This window comes from Bos indicus x Bos taurus, unplaced genomic scaffold (assembly GCF_003369695.1).
Source record: "Bos indicus x Bos taurus breed Angus x Brahman F1 hybrid unplaced genomic scaffold, Bos_hybrid_MaternalHap_v2.0 tig00011752_arrow_arrow_obj, whole genome shotgun sequence".
Taxonomy (NCBI): Eukaryota; Metazoa; Chordata; class Mammalia; order Artiodactyla; family Bovidae; genus Bos; species Bos indicus x Bos taurus.
This window is the reverse complement of record NW_020867921.1, coordinates 27,245-38,200: the sequence shown is the minus strand read 5'-3', so window position 1 is coordinate 38,200 and position 10,956 is coordinate 27,245.

The following is a 10,956-nucleotide window of genomic DNA, read 5'->3' as shown; positions in this document are numbered from 1 at the left end:
GTGCCTATAGATGTCTGCATACCCAGGGCAGTCAAGGTCCCCCATGGAAGGCTTAGTGCTTAGTATTAGCTGAAGCGATGCTGCATTTCAACAAATTATACTAATAAATTCCTGATGGGTTCTATGTCACCCTTAGTTTATTTGTTTAGAGAAAAATATCCATGGATTGAATGACGGGTCAATGACTCATGGAGCTTCATTCCTTGAGTGTATATACTGAGAATGTCTGAAAAAACACTAAATGTCATTTCAAAAAAAAAAAAAAAATGGCAGGATAGGATCAATTGAATTAACTGTTGTAGGGTTAAAGTGGCAAAGGATATTTGGGGAGTACTAGTGGAAAAGCTTCTTAATGGATACAGCCCAGACATTGAGTCAATTTTGAAAATAATGAGAAGAGAGGAATTTGGGTTTCTAGTAGACTGCAAGTTGCTCATGGTCATGTGGCTGCAGAGACCAGATCAGTGTATACATCTGCAGAAGTAGAGCTTCAGTAAAGCATCTCAATTTGTGACCTTATGGTCCAGAAAACTGAAGGATCAAGTTTTCCTGTCGGGTCCATGAAAGGAGCCGTGTGAAAACACACCTGGCATGAGACCGCCAACACCAGAAACTAGAAAGTTAGAAAAACAAGATTCAACTTTGTGGCCCCAAGTCATTTAATTGTCAAGAAAAGGCTAGAGATCAGTGAGGCATGGTGAAAGGAAGGTGGGTTTAAAAAAACTGTGGGTAGTGCTTAAGATATGTGAGATTAGTAAATCCCAGTCTCGACCATCAAGGGAAACAAAGCTGGGTGCTGGCAGGTGAAATGGAATAGGGAGGAAGTTTTACATAGCAGATTCTTGGGGGCTGGGGAGTGAAAGAATCACCAAGTCTGACAATGGAGGAACAACACTATTGTCAAAGAATTCCTCATATTTCCTAATCAGTGCATAACAATGGCACAGGGAGTATGTGACCAGGTCTCCATTGAATCACTCTGCACTTCCTTAGTGAAGGATAAAGAAGTCCATGGACAAGGGAGATTTGTGATATCAGCATGAGTGTGGCAATTTATTTTTGAGATTGCAAGCATGTGGTATTTGGGGGTGGGAAACAAGTGCATCGTGCCAGTCCTGGGATGTTCCCCCTGGGTGGAGCTGCCTGGTCCTTATAAAAGGAGTCTCCATCACAGTGCTGTCGTTGTCGTGAAGGTCATAGGGATCTTTGGAGCCTCTGGTGAGCACAACTCTTAGAGATCTTGATGGAACTTGGGTGTTGGGTTTAATTTGGGGGTAGAAGTGGCTTTAACTGAAGCAATTAGTGCTCTGTATGGGAAAAAGAAGATAATGAGGATTAAGGGAGAAATTTTTGATATTTGGTCATGTATGCGATCTTAAATGTGAGGAGAAAATGGAGTCAGAGGCACAGTCTTAACCTGAGAGAGAGTAGGGGGGATGAGATACTGTGCTACAGCACAGCACACATTAGTTCCAAATGCCCCCTTCTCAGCATCCAATCCCATTGAGTGCCTAGTTTGAGCCTTTGCATTTCTCCTCAGAAGTCCACAGTCAGGTCAGCTTGGCCAGCAACCAAGACCTGATGGGAGAAATAAGTAGAGATTTGTTTGGGGATTGGCTACAAGTTTATTACCAGATTCTTCTTCAGGGTATGTTTGTATTCGTACAACACCTGTGTAGGTAATTTTGTTTTAGAAAATGGTAGAAGGAGACACTAATCAGAAAAGACTGAAGATGAGGGCAAGAGATACTAAAAAAGAATGGTGATGAAGCTATAAAAAACCATAAAGACTGTATTAGGAATCAAGAAGTGTCCTTAGTGACGGAAGGGTTGTTGGCACAGCTAAATGTTCTACCGATCGGACTCTCTGCTATGAAGAAAGTTGTCTGTATTTCAGATTCCTTTGAGACCCAGGAAGGATGTCTAACCATCCGCATCCACATCCGCATCCGCATCAACATCAGCATCAGCATCAGCATCACCATCAGTGCAAGGAGCCCTGCCATCCACCTCCAAAAGTGTGCCCACCCAACTGCCATGAGCCTTGCCCACCTCATCCATGCCCACCTGCACTGAGCCAGAAGAAATGCCCTCCTGGGCCACCATGCCCACCATGCAAGCAGAAGTATCCACCCAAGTGGAAGTAACAGCACCAGATTTCATCTGGACCAAGAAACAAGATCCAGGCTCTCCCATTGTCCTCCCTTTGGCCATGGTGATGGATTGCATCTTCCTTAATCTCCCTCCTGGACTGACAGCTGGCAGAGAAAAGGCTTGCTTCCTGAAGCTGACACCACGTTGCTGGAAGAGCAGCAGGATCATCGCTTGATCTCTCTTTGCCATCTGTGTGTCTGTATCTGCACTGTGATCTCTACCCCATGAGCAATTAGCATGTCTATTCTTTGCTTCTCCAATAAAGCATATTCATAGTCCATTATGTATTTCTAGCTTTCGTTTTTTTGTTTTTTTGCATATAGTGTTTTTCATCTCTTCTGTCAACTACAAGTATTCTTCTGAGTGTTCCATTTCATTCCCATTGGATTATCAGATTTAGACTTTTCCCTCATTGAGTTCAGCTTTGCCTGAAGTATGTATGTTTGGAATGGATCCATCAAGGAATTCCTTCTTTGGGTTCAGACTTCTTTCTATCTTTGTCTACCTTGAAGACCCTGAAAAGAATTGAATTCTCTCAGTCTCAGTTTCTTCATTTGTAAAACCAGTAGGCAGACTCTATTCAACTCAGTGTACACATAGAAGTTAATTTATTCACAAATGTTTCCCAATTATTAACACATGCCAGGCAGTCTCTTATGCGCTAGGGACATGAGGATGGTGACTAAAGTCCTTTTTCCATCTAAACTCTTGAAATGAGTTTGCACAAACACACACATACACACGCACATGTGCAGATACAAGGCAAATAATAGTGATGCCTGGGGGTATTTTAGAGACAACTGTGTAGAAAAGGTTTTCCAAAGTGACTTTTAGGGCAAAGACTTGAGTGAAGAGAAGAGTGAGCCTTGAGTATCTGGGGTACAATGTACCAGTGAGAGGCGATGGAGAGTGCTGAGGCAGGGCAGAGTAACTGCAGGGAGAACAGTCATCAGAGAGACAATGTCTCCAAATGGGGTTGAAGGCATTGGATCTGAAAGATGTGTCAAAGATTTTGATAATTTATTCACAGTTTTCCAGCCATACTAGGCTGAAGTTCAAAGTCTCAACTTTAGGTAATTCTCTACTATCACATCTATTTTCTTTTAACTGAAAGTACATATGATCTTTTAAAGACAGTTTTTAAAAATGGTTAAAAGGACTAAGGAATATACGTATACCTATGGCTGAGTGCTGAAGAATTGATGCTTTTGAACTCTGGTGTTAAAGAAGACTCTTGCGAGTTCCTTGGACTGCAATGAAATCCAATCAGTCCATTCTAAAGGAGATCAGTCCTGGGTGTTCATTGAAAGGACTGATACTGAGGCTGAAACTTCAATACGTTGGCCACCTCATGCAAAGAGTTGACTCATTGGAAAAGACCCTGATGCTGGGAAGGATTGGGGCCAGGAGGAGAAGGGGTCAACAGAGGATGAGATGGCTGGATGGCATCACCAACGCTATGCACATGAGTTTGGGTGACCTCTGGGAGTTTGCGATGGACAGGGAGGCCTGGCATGCTGCAGTTCACGGGGTGGCAAAGAGTCGGACACGACTGAGTGGCTGAACTGAACTGAACTGATGGCTGATTCACGTTGAGGTTTGTCAGAAAACAGCAAAATCCCGTAAAGCAAGTCTTCATCAATAAAAATTAAATTAATTTAAAAAATTAATTCTTTTGCAAAGCAAAAATTTATTTTATGAGAGTGATGATATGAAAGGAAGCTCTATTATTAAGAGTGTTCCCATCTTATAGGGAAGTGGACTCCATTAAATTCCATCACCTTATAGGTAACAAAATGCTTGGAGAATTTTACTGTTGTTGTGATTCCAACACTAAAAAGACCTGATTTTATTTTTACGGGTGTTGACTTTGACCTCATGGATAGGCCTCTGGCCTAATATTATTAACACTATTCCCTCCCCAATTTTGTCTTGAATAAAAACAAGAAAAAGGAAAAGAAAAAATAAATTTTTTTTATTTTAGGAGAACATGATCTACACATTCAGAAAGTTCATAAAGCTTTGCTGTATGAAGTAGATAATCATAGACTGATCTCTTTATTGTCAAGAAACATGAAGTTAAGAAAAAGAAAAATACCAACCCTTCAAAAGACCCAAGTTTTCTTATTAAATTGCATCCCATACCTTCTCCACTAGAAGTGACCACAATCATGACTCCTAATAATCACTTTCTTGCTTTTTCTTTATGGGTTTTAACTACTGAGAAGCAAAAAGCTAAGGAGAAAAGGAAAGATATAAACATCTGAAAGCAGAGTTCCAAAGAATAGCAAGAAGAGATAAGAAAGCCTTCTTCAGCGATCAATGCAAAGAAATAGAGGAAACAACAGAATGGGAAAGACTAGAGATCTCTTCAAGAAAATCAGAGATACCAAAGGAACATTTCATCCAAAGATTGGCTCGATAAAGGACAGGAATGGTATGGACCTAACAGAAGCAGAAGATATTAAGAAAAGGTGGCAAGAATACACAGAAGAACTGTACAAAAAAGATCTTCACAACCCAAATATTCACGATGGTATGATCACTCACCTAGAGCCAGACATCCTGGAATGTGAAGTCAAGTGGGCCTTAGAAAGCATCACTACGAACAAAGCTAGTGGAAGTCATGGAATTCCAGTTGAGCTATTCCAAATCCTGAAAGATGATGCTGTGAAAGTGCTGCACTCAATATGCCAGCACATTTGGACAACTCAGCAGTGGCCACAGCACTGGAAAAGGGCAGTTTTCATTCCAATCCCAAAGAAAGGCAATGCCAAAGAATGCCCAAACTACCACACAATTGGACTCATGTCACACGCTAGTAAAGTAATGCTCAAAATCTCCAAGCCAAGCTTCAGCAATATGTGAACTGTGAACTTCCTGATGTTCAAGCTAGTTTTAGAAAAGGCAGAGGAACCAGAGATCAAATTGCCAACATCTGCTGGATCATGGAAAAAGCAAGAGAGTTCCAGAAAAGCATCTATTTCTGCTTTATTGACTATGCCAAAGCCTTTGACTGTGTGGATCACAATCAACTGTGGAAAATTCTGAAAGAGATGGGAATACCAGACCACCTGATCTGCCTCTTGAGAAATTTGTATGCAGGTCAGGAAGCAACAGTTAGAACTGGACATGGAACAACAGACTGGTTCCAAATAGGAAAAGGAGTTCGTCAAGTCTGTGTATTGTCACCCTGTTTATTTAACCTCTATGCAGAGTACATCATGAGAAACGCTAGACTGGAAGAAACACAAGCTGGAATCAAGAGTGCTGGGAGAAATATCAATAACCTCAGATATGCAGTTGATACCACCCTTATGGCAGAAAGGGAAGAGGAACTCAAAAGCCTCTTGATGAAGGTGAAAGTGGAGAGTGAAAAAGTTGGCTTAAAGCTCAACATCAGAAAGTGAAGATCATGGCATCCAGTCCCACCACTTCATGGGAAATAGATGGGGAAACAGTGGAAACAGTGTCAGGCTTTATTTTTCTGGGCTCCAAAATCACTACAGATGGTGACTGTAGCCATGAAATTAAAAGACGCTTACTCCTTGGGAGGAAAGTTATGACCAACCTAGATAGCATATTGAAAAGCAGAGACATTACTTTGCCAACAAAGGTTCGTCTAGTCAAGGCTATGGTTTTTCCTGTGGTCATGTATGGATGTGAGAGTTGGACTCTGAAGAAGGCTGAGCGCCAAAGAATTGATGCTTTTGAACTGTGGTGTTGGAGAAGACTCTTGAGAGTCCCTTGGACTGCAAGGAGATCCAACCAGTCCATTCTGAAGGAGATCAGCCCTGGGATTTCTTTGGAAGGAATGATGCTAAAGCTGAAACTCCAGTACTTTGGCCACCTCATGCAAAGAGTTGGCTCATTGGAAAAGACTCTGATGCTGGGAGGGATTGGGGGCAGGATGAGAAGGGGACGACAGAGGATGAGATGGCTGGATGACATCACTGACTCGATGGACGTGAGTCTGAGTGGACTCCGGGAGTTGGTGATGGACAGGGAAGCCTGGCGTGCTGTGATTCATGGGGTCACAAAGAGTCAGACACGACTGATCAACTGATCTGATCTGATAGGAATATCTCAAAAATTATAGTTAAGTTACTAGCTTTTTCACTACATAAATGGTATTATACTGTATACCGTATTTTTGTCTCTCATCTTCTGTTGACACTATGTAGCTTTGGCCTATCCACTAGTGAAGTTTAGTATGTCATTGTGTGGCTATACAGCACTTCATTTCTCTCCTTGTTGTACTGTTGGTTGACCTCAAAGTTGTTTCCTTTGTGGAGCTGTTAGGAACACTAGGACGTTTTCCTCATGTCTGTTAGTGCACATGTTCACACATTTCTCTAGGCGATGTTCCCGAAGTATCTCACTTCTACTTTTACAGATGATGCCAAACTGTTTTCCAAAGTACTGGCAACAATTCCAGACTCCTCCCAGAGGTGTTGTGTATTTGCTGCTTGTCCTGTGTCTTAATTAAATTAGTTTGTCATTTCCAGACTTTTGAAGGCTATACCCATCAGGTTTGCATTTTGAATACTCTTTATTTAATGTTAGTGACTTTCAGAAGTTCTAAAAATAACTTTGTTGGCCATATGAAGGCATTTTCTTTGTAAAGTGACTGTTGTCCAGTTTTCTATTCACTGTGCTGTTTATGACAGACTTTATGAGTTATTTACATATTTTGGATACTGATTTTTAATAACAGTTAGCCTAACCCATGGCAGCTAAGATTTTCTCCTGTGTTTTCCTCTAGAAATTGTAGAGTCTTGGATCTTAAGTTGTAGTCTGTGATACAATTTGAGTTAATATTTATATGGTGTTAGGTAAAGGCCAAGCTTCAATTATTCTTGTATCAGTATCCAACAGTTTGAGTACCATTTAGTGACAAGGTTATTTTTCATCTGTTGAATTACCGAGACACCCTTGTTGAAAATCAGTTGACCATGTATGGTGTGGATCTATGTTTGGATGTTCTATTATTGCATTGATCTCTGTGTCTTTTCTTATGGGATAGCATCCTGTCTTAATTAGTGCAGCTCTATAATGCAATCCTCCAATTCATTCAGCAATTTTGATTTATCTTTAATTTATAGTTGAGAATTGCATAGATATAAAATTTGAGACCATTAGGCCATCAGCATAGTATGGCTGTCAAACTATGAATAAATAATGAAAATCATTACTAAATCTTTGGATCCCAACCTCTCTGACCCCATTTGGAGGCAGTGTCTCCTTGATCACTGTCCTTTCTGTGGTTAATTTCCTCTGCCTTAGCACTTGCCCTCACCTCTCATGATACAATGTATCCCAGATACACTCAAAGCTCACTCATTTCATCACTCAGGTCATTGCCCAAAAAGCCACTTTGGAAGGGCTTTTCTCCAAATTTTCTCTAACATATACACACGCAGAACCATTATTTGTCTTCTGCGTATGTTTGTGTGTGTGTGTGTGTAAAATGCCCCCAAGAATTTAGATGGACAAGGACACTGGTAACCATTATCATGTCCCTAGCATATAAGTGATGCCCTGGCGTGTATCAATAACTAGGAAACATTTGTGTATATATTAATTTCTATGAGTACACTGAGTTGAATACATTCTTTCCTAATTTTCTCAGGTAAGGAAACTGAGGCTGAGAGAATTCAGTTCTTTTAAGGGTCCTACAAGGAAGAGAGATAGACACGTTTGAAACCAGTGAAAGAATTCCTTGATGGATCCAATCCAAAGACATTTCAGGCAAAGCTGACCTCAATGAAGAAAAAGTCTAACTCTGAAAATCCAATGGGAATGAAAAGGAACACTGAGAAGAATACCTGTAGTTGACAGGAGACATTAAAAACACAAAGTGCAAAAGAAAAACATAGAAGAAATGTGGACTCAATTATGACACAGGCTTTATTGGAGAAGCAAAAATAGACACACTAATTACACATGGGGTGGAGATCACAACATGGATTACAGACGGGCACATGGCAAAGAGCAATCAGGCGATGATCCTGCTGCTCTTTATCCAACAAGGAGTTGTCAGCTTCAGGAAGCAAGCCTTTTCTCTGTCAGCTGTCGGTCGAGGAGGGAGGTTGAGGAAAATGCAGTCCGGTCACCATGGCTGAAGGGAGGACAACAGGAGAGCCTGGATCTTGTTGTTTCTTGGTCCAGATGAAATCTGGTGCTGTTACTTCCACTTGGGTGGACACTTCTGCTCGCATGGTGGGCATGGTGGCCTAGGAGGGCATTTCTGCTGGCTCACTGGAGGTGGGCATGGATGAGGTGGGCAAGGCTCATGGCACTTGGGTGGGCACACTTTTGGAGGTGGATGGCAGGGCTCCTTGCACTGATGGTGATGCTGATGCTGATGTGGATGCGGATGTGGATGAGGATGCGGATGCGGATGGTGAGACATCCTTCCTGGGTCTCAAGGAATCTGAAATACAAAACCAGACAGCATTGTTCATAACAGAAAGTCCTATTCTTCCATTAATAGGGAGCCCTCTTCTACCACTTTCCGAAGAAAAAATTACTTACACAAGTGCTGTGTGAATACAAACACACTCTGAAGAAGAATAATCAGGATGTGAAACTTTTAGCCAATCTCAAAACACATCTCTACTAATTTCTCCCTTGAGGTCCTGTTTGCTGGTCTAACTGACTTGACTGTTGGCTTCCAGGAAAAATGCAAAGGCCCATCAGCGCTCAGTGGGACTGCAGGCTGAGAAGGCTTCATTTGCAATGAATGCAGGGTGCACTGAGACACGGCATCTCATCTCCCTGACTCTCCCTAGGTTAAGATTGTGCCGCTGACTCCATTCTTCTCGACACATTTAAGAGCATAAAGACGTCAAGAAGAAGTACTGAAAACTACCCCTAAATTCTTATTACCTTCTTATTCCCATAGAGAGCACTAATTTGTTAAAATACAGCCACTTCTACCCTAAGACTATACCCTACCACACGAGTGCTAAAAACCTCTAAAATTGTACTCACCAGAGGCTCCAAAGAAGACCTATGACTGAGTAGCACACAGATAGCAGTACGGTGGTAGAGACTCCTTTTATAAGGACCAGGCAGCTCCACCCAGAGGGAATATCCCAGATCTGGCATGATGCACTTGTTTCCCACCCCAAATACCATGTGCTTGCAATCTCAAAAACAAATTGTCACACTCACGCTGATATCACAAAGCTCCATTGCCATGGACTTCCTCACCCTTCACTGAGGCAGTGCAGAGTGAGTCACTCAATACATTGTCTCAAAGCCCCAGTGCCAATATCATGCACCAGTTAGGAAATATGAGGAATTCCTTGACAATGGTACTGCTCCTCCATGGTTAAGATTGTGCTTGCCACATTCCCCAGCTCCCTACGCATCTGGTATGGAAAACTTACTACCCCATTCCATTTCAGCTTCAGCACCCAGCTTTGTCTCCCTCAATGGTCATGACTAGGGTTTACTGAATGCACATATCATAACCCCCACCCACAGTTTTCTAAATTCCTCTTATACCACGTTCTACTTACCTCTGGGCTTTTCTTGACAATTAAATGACTTAACCATGGCACAAAGTCTATCATGATTTTCCAGTATGAACAGTCTCATTTCAGTTGTGTTTTCACATGGCTCCAAAATGGACTTGAACAGGACAACATGATCCCTCAGGTTTCTCAGCCATAAGCTCATGGAATGGGGTCCCTTCATGAAATTCTACTTTTTCTGCCACATGACCATGAGTCACCCTGGTCTAGTGTTGTTTGATGCTGTTCAGTTGCTCATTCATGTCCGACTCTTTGCGACCCCATGGACTGCAGCACGCCAGACTTCCTTGTCCTTCACTATCCCCCAGAGTTTGCTCAAACTCATGTCCATTGACACCATCAAACCATCTCATCTTCTGTCATCCCCTTCTCCTCCTGCCTTCAATATTTCCCAACATCAACATCTTTTCCAAGGAGTTGGCTCTTCACATCAGTAGGCCAAAATATTGCAGCTTCAGCTTCAATATCAGTGTTTCCAATGAATATTCAGAGTTGATTTCCTTTAGGATTGACTGGTTTGCTCTCCTTGGTGTCCAAGGGGCTCTCATGTGTCTTCTCCAGCACCACAGTTCAAAAGCGTCGTTTCTTCAGTGCTCAGCCTTCTTTATGGTCCAACTCTGACATCCATACATGACCACTGGAAAAACCATAACTTTGAGTATAGGGACCTTTGTCAGCAAAGTGATATCTCTGCTTTTTGATACACTGTCTAGGTTTGGTATAGTTTTCTTCCCATGAGCAAGCATCTTTTAATTTCATGACTGCAGTCTCAGTCCTCAGTGATTTTGGAGCTCAAGAAAATAAAGTCTGTCACTGTGTTCATTTTTCCCCCATCTATTTCCCACGAAGTGATGGGATTGAATGCTATGATCTTATGAATGTGGAGTTTGAAGCCAACTCTTTCACTCTCCTCTTTCACTTTCATCAAGATGATCTTTAGTTCATCTTTGCTTTCTGCCCTAAGGGTGGCGTCATCTTCATACTTGAAGTTATTGATATTTCTCTTGCAATCTTGATTCCAACTTGTGCTTCATCCAGTCCAGAATTTTGAAGATGTACTCTACATATAAGTTAAATAAGCGGGGTGACAATATACTGCCTTTACTTATTCCTTTCCCTGTTTTAAACCAGTTCATTTTTCCATGTCTGGTTCTTACTGTTGCTTGTTGGTCTGCTGCTTCTCGGTCTGCTAGAAACCCAAATTCCTCTCATCTCATTATCTTCAAAATTCTCTCAATATCTGGACTGTATCCATTTA